The sequence below is a fragment of the Uloborus diversus genome, chromosome 5, assembly GCF_026930045.1.
Source record: "Uloborus diversus isolate 005 chromosome 5, Udiv.v.3.1, whole genome shotgun sequence".
Lineage (NCBI taxonomy): Eukaryota > Metazoa > Arthropoda > Arachnida > Araneae > Uloboridae > Uloborus > Uloborus diversus.
In genome coordinates this window covers 36648155-36672269 of record NC_072735.1, presented here as the reverse complement: position 1 = coordinate 36672269, position 24115 = coordinate 36648155, and the positions used below count along the sequence as shown (strand labels likewise).

The 24115-nt window shown below is 33.3% G+C and overlaps 1 protein-coding gene across 1 annotated transcript in view; it reads right to left on the bottom strand.

Annotated features, from left to right (window-relative positions):
- LOC129222020 (target of rapamycin complex 2 subunit MAPKAP1-like) overlaps nucleotides 1–24115 on the bottom strand; it is a 209363-nt gene that overhangs the window by 124453 nt on the left and 60795 nt on the right. The window lies entirely within an intron of this gene.

Genomic DNA, 24115 nt, shown 5'->3' with positions numbered 1-24115 from the left:
CTTAAATTGTAATTCAACACTTAAGTTGTATTTTTAAAACTCAAATTTCGGAAAATATTCAAATATGTAATATGAAATATATTTCTGGAAATATAACATCTGTTTCTGTATATAAGTATCAAATATATTTCTGTAAAAGTTGTTTCTTTGCCAGTGCTGAATTAATGCAGGGAAAACATTATTGAACTTTGTTACGGAATAAAAGCTGATTCTCTATCGTCCTCAAAGGTTTAAACTGACTTCAGTTTTGATAAAGATTCTGTAGAGAACCCCATTCCCCAAAAGTTACTTTAACTGCAATTTTTGATGTAAATTCAGAATATTTCTCCGAGATAGGCGCCTGATCCCGCCCCCTTCATTTTTGTAGGAAGAATACGGATTAAATTAGTTTCCTTTTGCTACCTTAAATGAAGTTTTCTATTTTGAGCGATAATTTTCAATGCTTTAAATATTAGATACGTCTCAATGAAAAGGTGGCAAATAGAAGAACCGCCCCGGGCGACAGAAACTGTAGCTACGCCATTGCAATACAGGGGACGGGGAGGGGGATACAGCACTGCAAATGTCGACTAAAGCTGCTATTTTGAGGGCAAAGGCGACTATTTTGATGACAAAAGCGAGTATTTTACAATCATTTGTAAAATACAGCGACTATTTTAGTAAGTGTAACTAAAATTCATAAAAAAGATTTTTTTCTTCCTCCTAGAAGAAAAAAATTGTAAAAAAAAAAATTAAAAAATCGCTTTTAAGTTTACCCCCTACTTACCACGAAAAAAAGGAAAAGTTTTACCGCGTTCAATTTTTGAAAATAATTCTTTTAAAAAGTGGGAAAATGAAATGTAATAAACCATTCACGACCAGAAAAAAAATGTGAAGTTTATATTTTTGTATAAAAAAAAGTTTCGTAAAGTTTCGTCTCGATCGTAAAAGATCGCAAATTTCGTAACGGTATCGTTTCTGTGAGTGCGATTTTCGTAAATTATTAGTTCGTGCAATCAATTTTTTTTTTTTTTTGGTTTTTAATTTCTTTTATTCGCACTATACATTCTTTTTTTTTTTTTTTAAACGAGAGCTAATTTTCTCTAGATAGGAAATATGAATGTGACGGCTCTTTTTGTAAGGTCAGTATTTTACTGTTGACTTTAATCAACAGTCAGACAGTAAGAAAAATATACTAGAATCTGTCAGTGCTGGTTTCTCTCTGGTGTTTATTCGGGTTGGGCTAAAATTTGGAAAATATTTTTTAAAGTTTTCCTTTTTAAAGGTTGTTTGGAGAAAATTTACCCCACGGCGTACCCCCGTAAATCCGCCTGTGTTTACCAAAAATAGCTTTTAAGACTTCAATTTGAAAATTTTCTGGTGGATGGCCTCGGAATCTATCTCGACTTAAAATCACCAAAGATCTTCTAAAACTGCGTTTTCAGAGCTAATATATTTTTAAAAATTTCAGAGGAGAGCTCCCGGAACCGCTCTTTATAGTATATACTCGGAGATAATTTAAAATTCTGTTTTTGGATTTCCACTTCCGAAAAATTGCAGCAGGAGAAACTCTGAAACTACGCATAGGCGGATTTACGGGGGTGCCAGGGGGTGCGCCGCACCCCCAACAATTTTGGTTGGATTTTTAAAGAAAATTTAAATGAAATATATTTTATCAGGAGAAAATATAAATTTCTCCTCAGGAATTTTGTAAAACAACTTGTATTTTTCTACATCTAAATGCAAAAGTTAATTTACTTGAAAGCAAACCCAAAAATAAAATACTAGGCAGCTTATTGTGTGACCCGGTAACCACATATCGCCAGTGCGAGAGAAACTGCACTATACGAATTAATAAGTTCTCCATTAAAAAAAAAAGAAAGATGATAAATAACTACATAAATCAAAGAGAAACATTCCATTAATTATTTTTCAGAACTGAATTATATAACAATTTTATGCTCCGCAATTTGGTATTTATTGGCATAACATTACAATTTTCTTTTTCTTTGAAACAACCAAAAATATGGCTATTGTGATGTACTTCCTTAAAAAAAATATAAAGTCCTTACACATCATTCCAGTAAACAATACAATAAAATCACTCTGAAATAAAGTAAAAACGAAAATTTCCACTAAAAATTTCAAAATTGTCTGAAGGGAGCGGAGCAGTGCTATCACTGAGTTCCGCTACTAAAATTAGTTACTTTTGTTACCTTTAATATGAATAATAGTCTCCAAAATAGTTACCAAATACAGAAACTAATTTCTAAAATAGTCTCCTATTAAAAAAAAAAGCATTTATATCATTTAAATGCCATGAAGTGGGACAGACCTACGTGGGGTAAATTTTCTCCAAACAACCTTTAAAAAGGAAAACTTCAAAAAATATTTTCCAAATTTTAGCCCAACCCCGAATAAACACTAGAGAAACTAGCACTGACACATTCTAGTATATTTTTCTCACTGTCTGACTTAATATTAAAGACAACAGTAAAAGACTGACTGTATAAAAAGAGCTCGAAGCGTCACATTCATATTTCCGATCGAAAGAAAATTAGCTCTCGTTTAAAAAAAAATGAATGTATAGTACGAATAAAATAAATTTGGAACCAAAAAACAGTTTTGAAAAAAAAGTAGTTGAGAAACAAAAATCGCGATTGCAAAAACTAATCATTTACAAAAATCGCACTCACAAAAACGATACCGTTACGAAAATTGCGATCTTTTACGATCGCGACGAAACTTTACAAAGCTTTTTTTATACAAAAATATAAATTTCACATTTTTTCTGATCGTGAATGTTTTATTACATTTCATTTTCCCACTTTTCAAAACGATTGTTTTCAAAAATTAAACGTGGTAAAACTTTCCTTTTTTTCCGGGTAACTAGGGGGTAAACTCAAAAGTAATTATTTATTTATTTATTTATTTTTGTAAATTTTTTCTCTTAGGAAAAAAGCTAGTTTTTTTTTCTCCTATTTTTAGTTACATTTACTAAAATAGTCGCTGTATTTTACAACTGATTGCAAAATACTCGCTTTTGTCATCAAAATTGCGGTCAAAATAGCAGCTTTAGTCGCCATTTGCAGTGCTGTATCCCCCCTTCCATTCCCTGTATTGCAATGGCGTAGCTAGTTTCTATCGCCCGGGGCAGTTCCTCTATTTGCCATCTTTTCATTGAGACATATCTAATACATTAAAGCATTGAAAATTATCGCTCAAAATATAAAACTTCATTTAAGGTAGCAAAAGGAAACTGATTTGATCCGTATTCTTCCTACAAAGATAAAGGGGGCGGGGTCAGGCGTCTATCTCGGAGAAATACTCTGAAGTTACATCAAAAATTGCAGTTAAAAGTAACTTCTGGGGGAAAAGGGTTCTCTACCGAATCTTTATCAAAACTGAAGTCAGTTTAAGCCTTTGGGGACAATAAAGAGTCAGCTTTTATTCCATAACAAAGTTCCAATAATTTTTTGCCTGCATTAATTCAGTACTGGCGAAGAAACAACTTTTACAGAAATATATTTGATATTTACATACATAAATAGATTATTATTTTTTTTTTTTAATTTCCAATGGCACATTTAAAGACAGTTGAATATCAAAAGGATAACAACAAAATTATAAATGAAAACGAGCAATCCAATAGCGTTCCCAGATGGATGTCCGAGGGAGAGCAGGACATCTGGACAAATGAGGCATGTCCATTACTTCGTGGAGATCACACAAAGTGCAGAAAGGGTCAGGCACGTTGATACGACAGAGATGTTTTCGTAGGCAATCATGGCCAGATAATAAACGAAACATGGCGACAGATTTCATCCTAGGCCAATTAGGAACATTCAGAATCAGCTCAAACCATGGTTTATTGCTGTTGCGATTTTTAAGTTCTTCGTGAAAAGTGTCTTTAAAAAGATTTTCTTTATTAAGCTTTTGATGTTACTAAATGGAAGCTTAGGATTGGTTCTCTAAAGAACCGATGCTCCCTTTTTGGCCAAAAAATCGGCCATCTCATAACCTTGGATTCCACAGTGGGCCGGAATCCACTGAAAAACAACTGTCTTATTTCTGGCAAACCGGTTAAGGAGCTTCAAACAATTATCGGTGGTTAAAGTTCGGGAGTGGCTAGGTGTATCGATAGCTTGGAGTGCAGCCTTTGAGTCCGTTAATACAACTGCTTTTGAAAAAGAGTCTAAATGTGGCTGGAGCTGCGACAGGGCCTGGCAAATGGCAGCAATCTCGCCATCGAAAGCTGATCTATGGTTGCCAATGGGGGTGTAAAAGGAAAATAATTCACAGTAAACACCAGCACCAGTATTAACACATCCATTCACTTTAGAGCCGTCAGTATATATTCTCAACCATTTCTCTCTGAGGTAACAGGATTCTATTGTTTCGAGAGCAAGAGCTCTTAACACTACATCATTTGTTTCCGCTTTGAACACATTCTTGATCAAATTAAGGCGAATGGAGAAACCTTTTTCAGAAATGGGGTTTATGGAGGGAGGAAATTGTTCAGTCTCATATTTTAAATCAAGTTTAGAAGAAATATCAGCTACTCCCTGGAGAAAACCTTTTATAAACAGATTATATATTTTAGAAATATGTTTGATATTACATATTTGAATATTTTCCGAAATTTAAGTTTTAAAAAAATACAATTTAAGTGTTGAATTACAATTTAAGGACATTAAGTGAATGAGGAAGGTTCAAGGGCTCACTACGGAAATATTTCAACTTTGAACACTGAAATGACCGTTCAGTCATACCAAAACCTTACATTTCAAAGGATTTTCTTTTCCTTGCCTCCAGTATTAGATTTAAAGTATGATTCCCTTATTCGATTTTTTTTTCACACCAAAAGTGCTGAATCGCCGCCCCGAAAAGTACACCGCCCCGGGCGGACCACCCTCTCCCCCCTCCCTAGCTACGCCACTGCTATATTGTTGCACCCCCAGAATTCACAGCCTAAATCCGCCTATGAAACTACGCTCCCCTAACATCGCTAAATATTGCCTAAAATTGAATTTTTAAGACTACAATTTCGAAAATTTTCCGGGGGAAAGGCCCCCTGGACCCCCTATTTCAGACTCAAAGTTAATCTTTCCATTAAGTTTATATTGCTAATACTTTAATGACTCCCAGAAGCCAGAAAGTTAAGTCCACTTTCTCTCTTTGTATTGATACATGCGTTTGAATAAAAAAATTAAGGGGCTGTAAGACTCGTACCCGACCCCTCCCACCAGGTTTTTGACCTCGTATCGAGTCTGGGGGTCGTCAGGGTATGGTTGTATAAAAAAGGGAATGTTTATGATAGGGCCCAGTAATGTGTGTTTGTGTCGAGGGAACCATCACGTTCTAAAAAGACGGCCCTAGTCTTTCACCCATGAACATCGCTAGATCAGTTTCATAAAATAGGAAAATTAAGTTACTTGTTATGACTGCAGAAAAGGACACATTGAACAAGCAGTGTTATCGTTATGGAAACATTCAATCAAGTTCCGGGCATTATGAAAATACTGAAATGGGCAATTACAATCACAAATTTCCCCCAGAATAAGGTTTAGCTAATACTGTATCAATGTGTTCACCATTAAAGCGCAGAAGTGTTCCTATCTGTTAAAATTCGTTTAAATAAAACATATTTAATTGTTAGGAATAATTTCCTTATATTTAAGTGATATCCCAATCGTTAGGTAAAATTTATCTATAAGAGCTAGGGGGCCGCTACATCTCCTGATGCCAGGGCCGATTTTTTCAACCAATCCGCCACTGACCGTAATGCCAGCGCAAAGCTGCCAGAAACAAAAACAGTACAAACATATTCACACAAACAGTCAAAATACAAATGAAAAAGCAAATGAAAACAGCGAGAACATCAAAATGGAAAATGAAAAAGGTGAACCCAGGACCAACACTTTTTCAAGGGGTGGATTGGTCCTAAAGTTCACAAAGCCCTTTCTGTCTAGCAAGAGGGAAGGTCCCAATAGCTTGCTACCCTCCCCGAGAGCCTTAGAAGAGAAAGGAATCAGAGAACATACCTTAAGATAAAAGAGCAGAAGAAAGTTCCGGAGTGTATCCAAACGGAATGAGCACATTGAAATTAAAATTGACCTGCACGTGCCAGGCAAAGATGCAGTTAGGACACGGCAGCAGCGGGACATGGAATTGAAAACCGTGGAGTTGAAAAAACCTTGAGTATAGTAAAGCCGAGGAGAGAAAAAAACAAAAATTGGATCGGAAATTACATCAGAAATATTCAGGATAGCTCCTGGCAGACCTTCATAGCTTAGGTGGCCTTACTGCAGTAATACAATTGCGCATTACTTCACTCTGCTAGGCAATTCCCTACTTTTCTAATGTAGCTTAGATAAAAAGATTGAGGGACTTTATTATGGTCTAAAGTGCTTTTCATTAAATTAAGATTTTTAGAAACAAAATCATTTCTGTTGCAGATAGTTTTAATTCTGTTAATTTCATTAATCAAGGTATTACGAAAAACTTTAATAGAAATATTTGAATCCCATGAAATCAAAAGATTAACATGGAATTGAAAGGACATTCGTTTATCAAAAAGATCAATATACACAGAATTATCCGAAAGAGAGATGTTAAGATCCAGGAAATTAGATTGATTGATATAATTATTGGTGTGGATAAGTTCTAATTCGGGAGGATTAAAAAAGTTGTGATAATTGAAAATAATGAAGTCATCGACGTATCTGAAAGCCCTAGGAATGGATAAGGTGAAGTTTTTTTCAAAGTGGTGTAAGTACAGGTTGGCTAATACTGAAGAGAACTTAGATCCCTGAGGAATACCGTTGACTTGCAAAAAGCAATGTTCACCATTGTAAATGTAGTTGTTAGACAAACAGTAAATTAATTAAATCGGACCATCCATTTTCATTAATGTCAAGCGTGTTGCTAAAGTCATAAAAGTATGACATGAGAACTTCTTTTAAACTAGAAATAGAAATACTTGTAAATAGGTCTTTGAAATCAGAGGAATAGATACATTCGATTGTATTATATTTCAGAAATTCTAGAACAGGTTTATTATTCTTAATGATCCAAGTGTGGCCGTCATCCAGAATTTTATTAAAAATTGAATTTAACAAGTTAACAAAAATTTTTCCTGGGGAATTCATATAAGAGTTGTAACCACGTGTTATATATCGGAATTTTACAGGATTTTTATGAAATTTGGGATATATGGTGATATACGGAAAAATAATCTTAAGAGTTTTTAATATTAACTTTTTTGTTGAGGACAATAACCTTTTTTGCAATGGTGTTATACGAAGCGTTAACTTTTTTGTAGGTGGAGGAATTCTGAAGGTCCTCATCTAATAATTGGAGACAGAATTTTTTACAAATAATTGAAAAGTTGTTGGCTGCTTTGTCAATAGGGGCGATAATAAAAGAATCTTGAAGATCTTTGATATGGGGAGAAAAATCTGTAAATTTGAGAACATTTTTAATATGATATTTATGTAGAAAAGTTTTGAAATGATTGTAAAATCTCCACTTCCATTCCGCAAACACTTCCAAAGGAATGTTGTACGTAAATGAGGTTTTTATAATGTAAGAGTCTAAGTCTTCAAGACTTAGAGAGGTAGACCAAGTAGGGAATTGCCTAGCAGAGTGAAGTATAGCGCAATTGTATTATTGCAGTAAGGCCACCTAAGCTATGAAGGTCTGCCAGGAGCTATCCTGAATATTTCTGATGTAATTTCCGATCCAATTTTTGTTTTTTCTCTCCTCGGCTTTACTATACTCCAGGTTTTTTCAACTCCACTGTTTTCAATTCCATGTCCCGCTGCTACCGTGTCCTAACTGCATCTTTGCCTGGCACGTGCAGGTCAATTTTAATTTCAATGTGCTCATTCTAGTCCAGGATCTGAAGGGGGTTGAGCATACATGGAAAGGCTGACGCAATATTATTTCTGATTATTGTTACAGGCACGATGGTGATTATGAAACCACATGTCGTCGCCCCCCTGGGTGGTCGACAACCCCGGGGGAGGGGGGAAAGCAGTGGGGGAGCCGTTTCCTAAAACACTCATAACTCGCGAACTATTTGAGATAAAACACTGAAAAAAGTGGCAATCGACGCAACAAAACAAGGGCTTCATGAAAGCTAAATATAGTTATGCACCTATCTTTGTTGGTTTCTGAGTAAAATTCCATTTTTCGCAAACAAGCAAAATTTTTGAATAAAATGCGCAAAACAAACTTTTTTTGACCAAAATAAATTCCAAATCAAAATTGTTTGATTTTTTTTTCGAATAATGTCCGAAATATCATTATTCAGTTTGTTAAAATCATTTAAGTACTGTTAACTCGTTGAAAAACAAAATGACAGTAGCAAACTCGAACACGATTTGCATTATAGTTCAGGATCTGAAGGGGTATTTTGAGCATGCATGGAAGACCTGACGCAAAATTATTTCTGATTAATGTCACAGGCACTATAATGAATATGAAACCACATGTCTTCGCCCCCCCCCCTGGGTGGTCGACAACCCCGGGGGAGGGGGGAAAGCAGTGGGGGGAGCCGTTTGCTAAAACACTCATAGCTCGCGAACTATTTGAAATAAAATACTGAAAAAAGTGGCAAAAGATGCAACAGAACTAGGGCTTGAAAAACCTAAATATGTTTATGGTCATATCTTTGTTGGTTTTTAATTAAAATTCCATTTTTAGCAGCCATGCAAAAATTTTGAATAAAATACGAAAAGCATTTTTTTCAAAGATAAGTTTTTTTTTTAAATTATTTAACCGTTTAGGGAATTAATAAAACCTGAAATTTCATTATTCATTTTGTTTAAAACTACTTAATTATTACCAACGTGAGCGTTAAAAAGCGAAATAGAAAATGCAAGCACTTGCCTAAGTTAGCGTATTGAATAAAACGGCAGTATGCTAAGGAGAAAAAAAATAGCCTTATTATCCTTATGACGAACTATTTATTCTTCAGTTTACAAACTTATTCTAATTGCAAAGTATTTAACTATGGCTTTAATTTTGTTATATACTGCTTTAAATTTGAGAGGAACTAGGGAACCAGGCCCAGAGTAGTTTCAATTCAAATATAATTTTAATTTATTTCTATTAATTTGTGTTTTCAATTTGCACAAAAGAATATTGCGGGTATTGTTTTGCGGATATTGCTTTTTATAATTTACTCAACAAAGAAAAATGATACAAGAAATAATATGTACTAAATAAATATAAAAAATGAGAAGCTTGAGCTTTTATGAAAACGAATATAAATATAAAATTATACACTAGAGTTCTAAAAAAACTAATTAAATAAAATTAGTAAAATAATGCGTATTAAAAAATAATTGTAGAATATCAATATGCATACATAAAGCATTAATACATCAGAAATTCTGAAAGGTGGATAATACTCTTTTTTGTTGACTTGTAATTGTTCTATTGAATCGTTCTCTTCCGAGTATTTTGTAGTTTACGGGTTTTTGCTTTAGCCTTAAAAGCACAGTATTTACAGCAAGATGAATTATTAATAAAACAATTACAAGATTATTTACAGTTCTTGCCTGCGCAGGGTGGATTAAACTCTCTGGTAACACTGGCTGCATCATAAGGTGTGGGGCTTTATTGTTTTATTTTCATTCAAGTGAAACCCAAACTTGGTTACATCTAAAGGAACTGCTAAGGTACAGGGGAATTGATTCAATAGTACAGTTGAGCAATACTTCTTAGTACATGCTGGAAAGAATTGCAGGAGCATGGTAAAGAGCTGATATTATATTTATTTCTGATGGAAATGACAAAAAATTATTGTAATGTACTTTCCGGAACTTCTGGTTTTCAAGTTATGAAAACGACAGTGAGATGTACCGATCGTGTTTAAGGTCCACTCGTGTAGTTTGACTATTGGAGAGAAAATGTTATTATTTTTTATTTGGAGACCTGCAAAATCTTTGCTACATTTGAAACAATATGGGACAATATGGACCAGAGTCGTTCATTCCATCGATAACTTGAACTTTGTTCTTAAAATAGGGTGCTTCTTCCAGAGTTTTGCTGCAAGAAGTATCATTTTCAATTACATTCACGAAATCGGACCTCGCGCTTTGCTTCAGTGAACTATTCTGATGAACCTAACCTAGCATTGGGCTTATTGTATGGGAATGATTTTTAGATGTACTAACATCACTTTTGAGTTAACGTTTCCCAGGTTAAATGTTTTTTGGTTTTCTTTTGCTGTTTTGCAGTCGCTATTGAAGACATTGCCATTGCAGGACTTCTCTAGATAAGAGACTATTCACATTTTCTTTAACGTTCCACTAAAATTTTGATGCTGCTTATGTGGCAATAGCCTCGCTCACTATATTTCATAACTCAGGAGTAAAATCTGCAAAAGGGTTATCCTGATCATTTATCCTTTCCGTAATTACTTCGTACTTGCAAACTTGCATGTTTTAATTTTTAAAAAAGTCCCATTGTGACCCATACTAAGTAGCTATAATGCGTTAAAGGTTAAGTAATTAAGTAATTACTTAACTGGGACATTGTTTTGATAATATTACGAAATAAAACCGCCAAAACAGGAGAGCCACAAAATTTACTTTGGTTTATGTCGAGTCTTCAAGGTACATAGCGCAAACTTTTTCTTTTTTTTTCCTTTTGTGAATTACCTCAAATGCTTTTTGAGCTTGCTTTTATTTCACTTTTCAACGCTTTGATAATATTTAAGTAATTTTAAGCAAACTGTATAATGATATTTCAGATTTTATTGGTTCCTTAAACAGTTAAATAATTTTGATAATTTGAAAAAAAAAATGCGTATTTTTTTTCAAATTTTTTGCTTGTTTGCGAAAAATAAGAATTTTACTCAGAAATTAACAAAAATATGATCATAATTATATTTAGCTTTTATGAAGCCCTTGTTTTGTTGCGTCGATTGCCACTTTTTTCAGTGTTTCATTTCAAATAGTTCGCGAGTTATGAGTGTTTTAGCAAACGGCTCCCCCCACTGCTTTCCCCCCTCCCCCGGGGATCTCGACCATCCAGGGGGGCGAAGACATGTGGTTTCATAATCACTATAGTGCCTGTGACATTAATCAGAAATAATTTTGCGTCAGGTCTTCCATGCATGCTCAAAATACCCCTTCAGATCCTGAACTATATTGCAAATCGTGTTCGAGTTTGCTACTGTCATTTTGTTTTTCAACGCGTTAACAGTACTTAAATGATTTTAACAAGCTGAATAATGATATTTTGGACTTCATTTGAAAAAAAAAATCAAACAATTTTGATTTGGAATTTATTTTGGTCAAAAAAAGTTTATTTTGCGCATTTTATTCAAAAATTTTGCTTGTTTGCGAAAAATGGAATTTTACTCAGAAACCAACAAAGATAGGTCCATAATCATATTTAGCTTTTATGAAGCCCTTGTTTTGTTGCGTCGATTGCCACTTTTTTCAGTGTTTTATCTCAAATAGTTCGCGAGTTATGAGTGTTTTAGGAAACGGCTCCCCCACTGCTTTCCCCCCTCCCCCGGGGTTGTCGACCACCCAGGGGGGCGACGACATGTGGTTTCTTAATCACCATCGTGCCTGTAACAATAATCAAAAATAATATTGCGTCAGCCTTTCCATGTATGCTCAACCCCCTTCAGATCCCGGTCTATTCCGTTTGGATGCACTCCGGAACTTTCTTCTGCTCTTTTATCTTAAGGTATGTTCTCTGATTCCTTTCTCTTCTAAGGCTCTGGGGGAGGGTAGCAAGCTATTGGGACCTTCCCTCTTGCTAGACAGAAAGGGCCTTGTGAACTTTAGGACCAATCCCCCCCTTGAGAAAGTGTTGGTCCTGGGTTCACCTTTTTCATTTTCCATTTTGATGTTCTCGCTTTTTTCATTTGTATTTTGACTGTTTGTGTGAATATATATATATATATATAACAGTGAACTCACTGATCGAGTAACGCCGACGTCACTAACAATGAAACTCATGCCACGGCAAAATAATTTGATAATATGTTTTGGTAATGTTTAATATGCACGGAAAGGCTTGATTGTAACAAGGTTGAACTCGATCCGGTCATTTACTTGTTTTACTGGTAAGACTCATTTCAGGGGAATGAAGAAACGAAAAAGTGGTCAACAATTAAGGCTATCTACTTTAATTTAGGGTTCATCCACTGGAGTTAGGGATAAAAGTTCAACTAACAAAATTTCACTAAACAGGCAATGGCTTCGTTCAAATGTAGAAGCAATTTTCACCCGTCATACCTTGACGGCGGATTTCTGTATTATGATATTTTCCATCGCTGATGAAATTAAAGTTAATAATACCAGAAATAAATTGTTTGTTGACTATGACACTGTACAAGAAAGAATACAGACACACACACACACACGATTTATTTATTATTATTTTTTTTTTCAAAACTGCAATGAAACACTTGTCCTGTCTTTCTCAGGTATAGTACATAAATTCCCGTCTCTTTTAGAGAGGATCTTCAAACGATAAGCAGGGCAAAAAGCAATTCAAATTCGTTCTGAAGTAAAGATTGGTACAGATAGAAGTAAATGTAAATTTTACGAAACTTTGTGCGGAACTGAAATTTTATAGACTGGACGGGAAAAAAACGGAACAAAAACTAAATTTAATAAGTTTAAATTTCGCCTTCAAACATTTTTATTTCTGCCGATGGAAAAATATTTTAAAAGTGGAAACTAACAAATTACCAATGAAAATGTAGAAGCATAATTATTTTAAATTGAAACTTTTCCCAGAGGAAATAGCAGCAGCAACTCCGGAAAATTTTTACTAATTTAAGTTTTGTTCTTTTTTAAAAAGGCTAAACATCCTTTTGTTCGTTCTTTTTTCCTCCCTTAAAGTTAAGAAATGAGAAAAACAAAGAAAAGAAGCAAGCTTAATCAAATTTCCAAAAAAAAAAAAAAAAAAAGCAGAGAGAGATTGAAAATAAACAAAGATTTAAAGTTTTTCTGAAAAGCATAATTAAAATGTTTAGACTGCTATACAGATTCCGCAAGCTAAGTATTTAATACCAAGGGAACAATTAAATTAAAAACAAAGAATAGACAGATAAGCAACACATAAAACAAGCTAAAATAACATTTAAATGTTTAATGCAGTAGATCTTTTTTTCTTGGGGGGTAGGGAAACTTTAATTGCTAAAAATAAATCTTTTTTTCTTTTTAAACTTCAAAATTTATATTAAAGGCATAGATGTGTTACGAGGAAGTATCTTCTTTCAAAGTTCAGAAACGCAAGAGAACTTCCATTTAAGACTTTAGCCAGGGTTGGCCGGATTGGACCCAATGGTTTTTTTTGAAAAAACCCATTTAAAAAAACCCATTATTTAGCCCACTTTTGGGGTTTTTTGAATTTTCTGAGAAGTTTTTAGAAAAAATTGATTATTTTAGATACTTTCACAATTTAAACTTCTATTTTATTTGTTCTTCACCACAGACAATGGACATAAAAAATGAATTTTGAACTTAAATAGTATTTCTTAACTCTCGACGGCATTAAGAAAATACTTCAAAGATTTTAAATAAATATATTTAACTTCTTTCTTTAACTGGTCAATAAATGACTCAAACTATCTTGACTAAGTCCTGTCACGTCTGATTTTCTCAATATTTGTTGATTGTACAGAGGAAACTACTCTAGCTAAAAGGCTTTCATGTGAATTATTTTCTGCAAACCAACACGTCACAAATCTCAAATAAACAAGGTAGATTTTTTAGAAATTAACAGGTTTCTCAAACGGTTAGACAGAAAACAGAAAAGGATGTACAGTATTTTCATTATCTTACGAAAAAGATTAATATTTCTTAGTCTGTACACAGAAAAAGAAAAACAGGCAACATAAAGTTCAAAGAAATGTCTTGATTAAGCTGGAATTCAGTAAAAAGAGATTTTTTAACTACCTGAGGTTCTACAGTAGTTTTGCATAACCAAATGAAATACAATAATGTAACATGCAAAAAAAATGTAGTAATAAAAGACGAACAATAGATTTTATCACTCGAGAACTAACTTTGCCTTAACTGTTGGTAATCATGGAAACTAAAAAACCTGAAACTTCACCATTCTTGGGTTTTGTCGTCTTTTATACTTTTCTTCAGAAAACGCTGAATTTTAGCTAGTTTTCCAGCTTTCTTTACCCCAAGACAATTTTTGGGCTTTGTCCATATACTTACGCTACAATATGTTACAAGTACCCCACATTTTCTCTAAAAAAAGACAAAAAAACCCACATTTCTTTTAAAAAACCCAGCTTTAGTTGGGTTTTTTTTGGGTTTTATTTAACAAAACCCAAAAAACCCTGGGTCCATGGGCTTTTTTAAAAAAACCCGGGTTTTTGCCAACCCTGACTTTAGCAGAAATTCTGCAGTAGTCGCGAGAAATTCACAATAAAATGGATACAATTTATGTCAAGAACATGATTTTATAGATTAATTCAGTTCATTTAGTATATACATGCACAGGTGATTATTATAGTCGTTCTTAAATTACTTAAATATGAAATATAAGATGTAGATAATGGTCAGTTTTAAGGGAGTACAAAACATATTCAAAAAAAAAAAAAAAAAACACCAATAGCACTAAACACACACTAATAGAAGAAATGAAAATCTCTCTTCAGTTATTCCTTTGACTTATTGAAGGGGGGAAAAAAAGCCTGAACCCTTAAGCTTTATTGCCAACTGTAGCGTGCAGTTATAACCGACCCCCCCCCCCCAAAAAAAATATATATATATAGCTTCTTCCCCCTCCCCAACGAAAAAATTCTGGATGCCGTGCAAACGCCCGTGACAATTAATTGTAATGGTTTTTAAACATTGAATAGTTTGAAGTTTTTAGTTTACATCCATGCTAATTACACATTCAGCGGATCACAAGCGCGGGTACAATAAATAATAAAATGTTATGCCACCATTTTTCTTTTTTTCTTTCCTTTTTTTAAAATTATTTTTAAATTTATTATTGTTAAGAGGACTTGTTTTCCTATTGACGGGTCATACTTTTCCAAGTCAGAATTTTTGTACATCCGCTGCTTTTTTATTTAAAAATAGTCTGACAATTACGGATGGCAGCGCAGAGAAATTTATGTCAACATTCAGTCTATTATTTCATATATTTTAAATAATTTGATTCCATTCCTCACTATCCAGAAACACCCATTTCAAAACGCGTTACAGATTACATCTCGAAATTTAAATGCCTTTCTGTTTAATGACCTGTTCAACTCCTACACTTGTGCAAGGCGCCAATACAAATAAGTAGGTAAACACCTCTCGACGATATCGATATCATTTTATTTTGCACCAAATATAGCCCGGGGGTCTTTATTTGTTTTAATAAATCTCTCCTTCAGATCTAAGTACATGTTAGATTACAGTTCTTCAGAACACCCCTCTATTTTATTCCATTTTCCCCTTTATAACCTCCAATTTTGCCTTTCCATGCCCATCAGTTACGGATCTTCTTGCAAAAGATTTCCGACATCTTGTCGATGCGTGTCAGACGATTCTTAAATGTAGATTGATTGGCTTTAGGACTGCAGAGAAAGATTGATTGCACAGCTGCGCGTTTATACACTACATTTTTTTAATATAAGAAGGTAAAGGGGAAATGAATAAAGGAATTATTATGCTAAGGTGTAACTTTCTGAACGTGTTCATTACGTTCCTTGGGAAGAGCGGGTGAAATTCGCTCTGTGTGTAATTAGGCGATGAGTATCGGTAAATGGGGTGTTTATTAATGTTTCGGCTGTCATTTGTGAATAATGCCACTTGCTAGTGGCATTCTCTCCTTAGTGTTCCTTGAATCTTTTGCGTTTTTAAAAAGAAGATGACGTGAGGAAATAGTTTATTTCGAAAAACATTCTGAGGTATTTCTGAAGTACTTAGACTTGATTATCCTTGAATTAGATCAGTTATTCTCAAAAGGGGGAAAACTGATAACATCTGCTGTTTTTCGATTGAGGAATTAACAGTGGGAGGAGATTTGAAGATAAGAAGCAGCTAGTGTTAAAATCTCCGGCATAAGAGTGCAATATCGAAAGACCCCCCCCCCCCCAACACACCCACGAAATAAATTTTGAAAAAAAAAAAATGGAAATTGCACTTAAAACATTGATTGCTGTGTGATATTGAGGTATGTTTTCTGAAAATAAAATAAATGATGCAGACTATTCTGAAAATTCACATGAATGTTTGTTGGAAAAAACTTATTACAAAAAAATCCTGATCGCTCGTCCAACGAAAGTTGCTCATTGTAGATTATTTTCAAGAAACTGGTACAACTGAAGATTTTTGAGACTTAGAGAAAAATGCTGGTTACTCCTAAAACTAACCTGGTCAGGTGCAGATCCAGAAATTTTCATAATGGGTCACTTTTCAATGGCAAAGTTTTTTTTACAAAAAAGTATCAGTTAAGGAGGGATACCACTGCCAATACCTCCAAGACTAATGTCGCACCCCCCCCCCCCGCCAAATAAGATCAAAATCCTTTCATACTACACTCACTCGCTATGGTTTTCAATGGCGCAACTTGCGCCATGTGGATCCTATTCCCTCAAATTTTCATCAAAAATATTTTTTTTAGGAAAACAGTCTGGTCATGTTACCCTAAATTTTGAATATATTAGATTGTAGATACAAAATAGTAGGGAAAAGCACACACACGCACAAATGCCCACACACACACACACGCTCTGAGAAAACGTTAAGCTCAATCGAGAGTACTGATCTTTTGAAAATGAACAAAAATTTCAAAATAAGAATAGTCCAGTAAAAGTACCCAGTCAATCCTTTGAATTATGTCGAGCTAAGAAGAAATATCTTACAGACTCAAGCAAAAAAAAAAAAAAAAAAAATTACATTGATTCTATGGACTATTTTTTTGAATCTAAAAAATTGAAGTTTAAATAATAATCATGATAAAACTCTTGTGACAGGTGAGTCAGTGGACCATTTGACCCTTTCCTGAACCCACCCTTGAACCTGGTGCGATTTTTGCTTCTACAGAAAGGGAGGAAATTGGGAAAAGTTATTATTTTTGTAAACGGTTCGAAGTCCAAAACGTATAAAAGAAATTTCTTAAAATTGGAGGGTGATAGAAAATTTTTGCAAACATCATCTTCTTTAGCACCTTGAAATCTATAAGAAACACCCACGTATAATGAGGAACAGAAAATTCTTTAAAATTAGTTTTTCAGTGTTATTATTTCGTTTCCCTCTCTTTTTTTTCTTATTTTTATTTATTTATTCTTTACGAAGAAAAAGTTCATAGATTAAGTTGAACTTATTTAAAATGCAATTTTTAATTAGATGAAATTAGCAGCATACCTCAATTCTTTTCTTTTCGAATCAAAAATTTAAAAAAAATTGAGATGAATCAAAATAAAAGGAGGTAAGAAATTTTCCGAGTCAAAAGATCACGAAACATATAAGTACCAAAAAAAGTTGTTTTAATGTATAAATACTAATATTTACCCAAATTGTTTAATTTAGCAGAAATTTCCTAAAATTAATTTTGTATTAAAATATTTGAAGTATTTTAAAGTGAGATTAATATGCATCAAAAATGCGTTTTGTTAAGAAACTAATAGCTTAATGAAAACGCAATAAATAAAACTGATAAATTTATCAGATTTTTAAAGCAATTCAGAATGAAAGATGCCTTTTTTTTTAAACAATCAAGTTTGGCTATTCATCCACATTTAATTATTTTTCATTAAAACAGGTTTTGACATAAAATGTTTTACAGATGGTTAATAACCCTTTTTTTTTCTCCTCACACCAAATTTCATTTATTTCCTACCGTATGCTTTCGGAAAACGGTGCGATAACGATTTATTAATTTCTTTTAACTTATTTGTAACTTGGTGAGAAAACAAAGTAAAAATCCAAAAAGGCTCTGAAAAATCAAACACCACGAGGAAAATAAATTCCTCCAAAATAAAATTTGGAAAAGGAAAAGGGGAAAAAAAACTTCCTTAAGCCTCAAAATATTTACCGAGGATATTTTTAATTGAATATTTTGTAAAATTAACAATCGCATCTCTTTTTTCATCATCTAAAAATGAGATAACAAAATTAATGACGGAGTCTAAAATCAGGTAAAAAATGCGTTTATGGAGGAATATTACTTATTTTTCTACACAACAACAGCCCTACAGCTTTTAATCAATTTGCATTACATTTCAGGCACCGTGATAAATATGGTCGGCCGCATATAATCCTTTTGAATAGAAAAGATAAAGATAAATAATGAAGCATAATGAAGAATGAATGTGTAGCTCGTAATTAAGGGAGAAATATTGGAAAAAATTTGGGTGATTTATCAAAAACGTACGAAGAAGTAATGTTTGTTTCCAGGATTCCGAAACAATTGCGAAAAAAAATAAGTAAAAAAGGAACACAAACAAGAAATCTCGGATCTTAAGGAGAGGTGTTTTAAGCCACCAAACGCAGAATTTGTGCTCTTTTAGAAAGTTGCCGCAGAAAAATTGACGCAAGCGATAGGAAGTTTCAATAATTACCGACCAGCTTTGGCTTTTTTGCGCTTATTTGAGAAATAAATGAAAAATCGTTATGCGCTCATTGGCTAGATTTTCGAAGATAACGCGCCAAAAAAAGCAAAATGCTGGCGGTAAAAAAAGCAAATTAAATGGTAAATTATAAAGGTGCTTAATTGGTAAATTATGACTCTAAATAAACTCCAAAGTAGACGCCAAGCCGAGTCTACTTAATTACGTAGTTTAAGACGCATTTTCGGAAACATTTTTGAAGAAAGAGAGAGAGAGAAAAAAAAAGCATCTAAGTAATTAAAAGAGATATTGCCAAAAGCAATGTATTCTTCAACGGCTTCGGAAGAAAAATAGAACAATAGCGTTTTTGCAGATGATTATTCATAGTGAAATAATAGATCCCATGAATTCGAAAGCATAACAGTGAAAAGTTTTTATTGACTTAGAAAGAAGGATTCATATTTAATAACACATGAGAAGTTTAAGTGAAACGTAATTATTCACATTTTTGTTATTACTATTTTTATAAATTAATTTACTAAAAAGTTTAAAATTTTGACAAGAAGCCTGAAACCAAAATTAATGTTTGGAAAGAAAAACCAAAAGCGAAAGAAAATATTAATTTCTTGCAAAGACTAATTAACTTTCATCTCTTTTTTCCTTTTCATTACATTCGTACATTTGGGTTTTTTTTAATCTAACAAATAACATCTTTTTAAAAAACATTTTTAATTTCAAAAATTGATTTAAATCCACAGTAAACCATACGACAGCAATACTTTCTCAACAAAATGATGGTAGAAATTATCGTGAGTTTCAGTAAATGACTGAGACAAAGTCATTTGTTTGAAGAAAATTATTACTTAAATGCTTAAAAAATTGACAATTTTCTTAAATAAAATATATTTCCGCAGATTAAACTATTGTCACTTACTTATTGATTTAAAATCTAGGTTTAATGCTCTTTCTTGCAGTATATCCGCTCAAAGTTAGTTAACATTGGTGCTTGACAATTTTCTTGGCATAAATTAGAGTTTTTGGCACAATTTAGAAGAAAAATTTTCGAACTTTAAATATTCATTATCACTTAACAGGACTTTTTAACCTCAAAAAATCCGTTGTTTTGAAAAAAAAGAAAAAAATTATTATATGTATGTTTTTTTTTTTTTTTTTTTTTGTCCCTACTTTTCTTTACAGTTTAATACCAAACTTTAAAATGATCGTCAAAATACTTTCAACGTTATTAATAAAATAGTAGGGGCTGTTTACATGAGACCTTTACGAGCTCTAACTTTAAAGGCGTTTTTCTCAAAACATAAAATTTATGATTACTTGCATCATATTTTAACAAATTATAGTTCTATTGCTCTGAAATTTTGGGTACATATTTACAGATTTTGTGGTGATCTATTCCAGGACTTATACCTCAATTTAAGTAAAACTAGAAGAAAAATATTTTTTAAGGACAGGTTTTACATTACAGTTATGATTTTTATGCAAAATTTTAGTATTTATTGTTTTTCCACTAGCATCTTATAGTGACAATTGACTGTAATTTAAGCCCCCTACTTAATTCCAATCATGTGCGGAGCAAAATATTAACTTTTTGCGATTTGGAGGAAAACCATATTACATTTTACATTATAGTCTTAATTATTTTGAGTTAAAAATCAATTTGAAGGTACTACATTATATATTTATATGTGTATTTGTAGTCATAAAAAATCAACTGGCCAAAATGTCTCCTTAATTAGCTAAAATTTTTGAAAACAGAGGTGTTTTCGCAAGCTCGTCAACGCAAGAAAAGTACTAACACCCCTTAAGCAACCAGTAAATTTATCATAAACGTTGTGCGAGATAAGAATAAATCAGTTAAAAGTAATATTGAGTACAACCTTTATTTTCCCGGAATTTTAGGAAAATTAGAACAAGTCCGATCGCTACTGACAGCTAGAAAATCATCCATCAAGGTATGACGGGTGAAAATTGCTTCTACGTTTGAACAAAGCAATTGCCTGTTTGGTGATATTTTAAAAGTTGAAATTTTAAGCCTAACTCCAGTGGATTAACCGTAAAACCCAGTACATAGCGTTTATTGTTTACCATCTTTACGTTTCTTCATTCTCCTAAAATGACAGTCTTACCAGTAAAACAGTTAAGACACCAGATCCAGTTCAGCCCTGCCAAAATAAAGCATTTCCCAGCGTGTCAAATATAACTAAAAAACATTGGTAAATTATCCTGCCGTGGCGCGAGATTCATTGTTGATGACGTCAGCGTTACTCGATCATTCGAATATTATATATATATGAGGATGAATAAAATAAAACAAAAGAAAAATAGATAAATAAAAATAAATTAACGAATAAATAAACAAGTTAAAAACTAATAAATTAATTTAAAAAGTGAATAATAACAAATAAATAAAGTTAGATTGTTTTACTCTTTGCGCTTTCTACACAAACCACCTAATTTTCAACTCAATATCACAGCTCCTTTAAAACAGAAACACAGATTGAGACATTCTAATTCTCCGACGACCAGTTAATCTCGCATTCAAAAAGCCTTAATGGGTCTTATTGAAGATGACACAAGTTATCAAGATTCCCATTTAATTGCGTAACCGAAAATTAATCAACACACAATGCACCAAGACAGGACTGGGACAGAAGAAAATTAATCAAAGCGACGTCGAAACCGCCAAGGGTGCACCAGCTCGACACGCACTTAAATTTGTCAGCCTCAGCAAAAATAATTGTTACAATTTTGCAGAGACTCGTTTTCGAACTTCCGACACCCTAAGAAAATTCCGTGGAACATGGGTGACAAATGAACAAGGCGGCGCTGTCTCATTAATAACAGCCCCAAACTAGCCAGTCCAATCGAAAGGTAACTGCACAGATTACAAACGTAATAAAACGATCTTGGATAATGTGATTTATGGAAGATGATTTCGTGCAAATCTATCTTTTTCGAATTAGGCACTGGGGTCTCCTAAACGGATTATGAATTTTAATGGGCACGTATTGAATCACCTCAATTACGATCATTACCGGATTTAAATACATTTTTTTCGGCTGTCTTATTTTTTTTAAACAGGGAATTGAATGAATGGGTGGGAGCAATCGAAGAGTATTTATAGCCGGTAATGAAATGGTTGGCACGAAAAAGAAGGAAATTAGGAATATAGAATTTTATTATCGCTTTTAAGCTAACCAGATACAATTAAGATGACGATATTTCAACTGCTTAGACATAGAAAAAGACAAAACGAAAAGAAAGTGTTCCAAGTTTCTTCTCTTTTTTCCCAGCATTTTTTTTTTTTTTTTTAGTTGAATCAAATAGGAGTGAATGAACCAATATTTTACCCAATAATGAAAAAACAAAAATTTAATTTGAAAGAGAATTGTAAAACGTGTTTTTGGATAGATAAATTATTTGCTCTCGTGTGCCATTATCGAAATATTAAGTCATAAAGTCTGCTGAAATGTTAAGAAAGTCGCCAAATCAGGCGAGTTGCGGTGTTCAATGGAAGACATCTTTCACGCGCTTACCAGATGTATGTCCTACCAAATACAGACGGTGAAATCGTGTGGTACTTCAAATTTCTCGCCAAGTCTTTAAATTTGCAGTTTTTCTTAAAATTTCGGTAGACCTTAAGTCTTTATATCTCAATAACCGGGGCAAGAACAAATAATTGCCAAAAAATTGTCTCAATATGCTCTTTCGATAGCTACCTATTGAATGAGTTCAGGCCCATTTTTGAAAGCCCGAGCCCGAAAACTTGTAAACGGAACCCGAGGAATATTGTCTCTTGCCAAAATCCAAGCCCGAGTGCAAAACTCTTAAAACCGAGACCACTAGAGTTCGACATGGTTTAACGAAATGCTAGTTCTAGTTTTTTTTTTTTTTTACATCAACCAAATATAGCTATTATATTGCAACTAAGAACGATTTTTTTAAAATTGTTCTTTTAATTAAGAATGTTTAGTTAAAAATATCTCTAAATGTTCCACTTCAGGTGCATTTTACTACATTATATATTGTAATAATAATCGCAAACAAACAAATCGCAAATAAATGTTAATTTATTACCTTAAATTTTAATGTGAAGCAAATATCAATTCAAACACCTCTGTATATATTTTTAAATAATTTAAATTTATTACATACAGCACACAGAAAAGAAATGCTAAAATTAAAAAGTCAAATATTCATCCCCCATGTTTAAAGTTTCATGCTCTCAAAACTATTGGGAAGTAAAATTGAAAAAAAAAAAAAAAAAAAAAAATCTATTTGTAATGCAAAAAAAAAAAAAAAAAAAAAAGAAGAAGAAGAAGAAGAAGAAGAAAAAATGTATTTGTTTGGAGATAGACGATTGAATATCTTTCGGGCTGAATCCGGCTCAGCTCTACAACCTACCTCAACTTGTTTCATTATCAGATCATTCATGTGGTACCCTGGTGAGTAGCAGGGCCTGATTACCGCACAGGTCTACTAGGCCTGGGCCAGGTGCCCCCTCTTCCTAAGAGGCCCCAAATTACTTAAAGAATTATGCATAGCATTACAAATATACAAAAAAATACACATTTTAAAAATAATAAGCCTTCAGGAGGCCTCCAAATTATTGTGGGCCTTGAACCTCACGTTTAGTTAGTCGGGCCCTGGTGAGTAGTCAAGCAAAACGATTTTAAAAACCTATTCACTTATTGTGCTGCTCTATCTTTAAGACATAAATTCCATTATAGTATTACGCCTCTAAATAGAAACCCGTGAAGGGGGGGGGGAGTGAAATTGTAGAAATCCAATGGAATGCGATGAGTAAATGTGAAACTAATTGCATACACGTGAACTGAGTCACAAGAAAAAGGTTAGAAACACAAATGTTTTTAAGTTTTATTTGGAAATGGAGTTATACACAATTTTCGTAACATTTAGTGCTGAATTTTCTAACATTGAAAATTCTAGCATTTGTCTTTCAAATTCGGTGGTTTTCAAAAATTATATTATAGAACACAGATGGCGTTGTAAATTTACCTATAGTAGGGGCAATCCTAACCTGGCAGCACTATGAAGCCGACGCAGATCTTAATCACAGCATTACGACGCAGCTGGGTTGACGCAGCATTGTTGAATTATTTTATGAAAATCAGCGCTCAGTGAAAAAAGTTTATAGAAAGTTACGTGATATTTATAGTCGACACAAGCGCAGGGCCTAATTAACGCACGGACTTCCAGGTCCGTGGACTTGGACACCACAATTTTAAGGGCACCTAAATGAGGTAAATTTATATCCTACTTCGCTTCTTTGAAGACAACTGCATTGAAAATTAAGTTTTTCTTGTGAGAGGGGAACCAAATTTTAAAGCTTGACCACGGAGGGATGGCGGATGATCTTGACGCGGAAACAACCTTTGCATCATTTTTAATAGATTTTTTGCTAGTATTTTGTAATAGATAGGATCAGCGCGAATACGCCTCTTACTATGCGCTTTATTTCTGATTTACCCTATCAAATGATGGAAATGATGTTTTCGCTTCAAGGTCAACCGCCATCTCTCCGTGGTCAAGCTTTACCAGGATTTG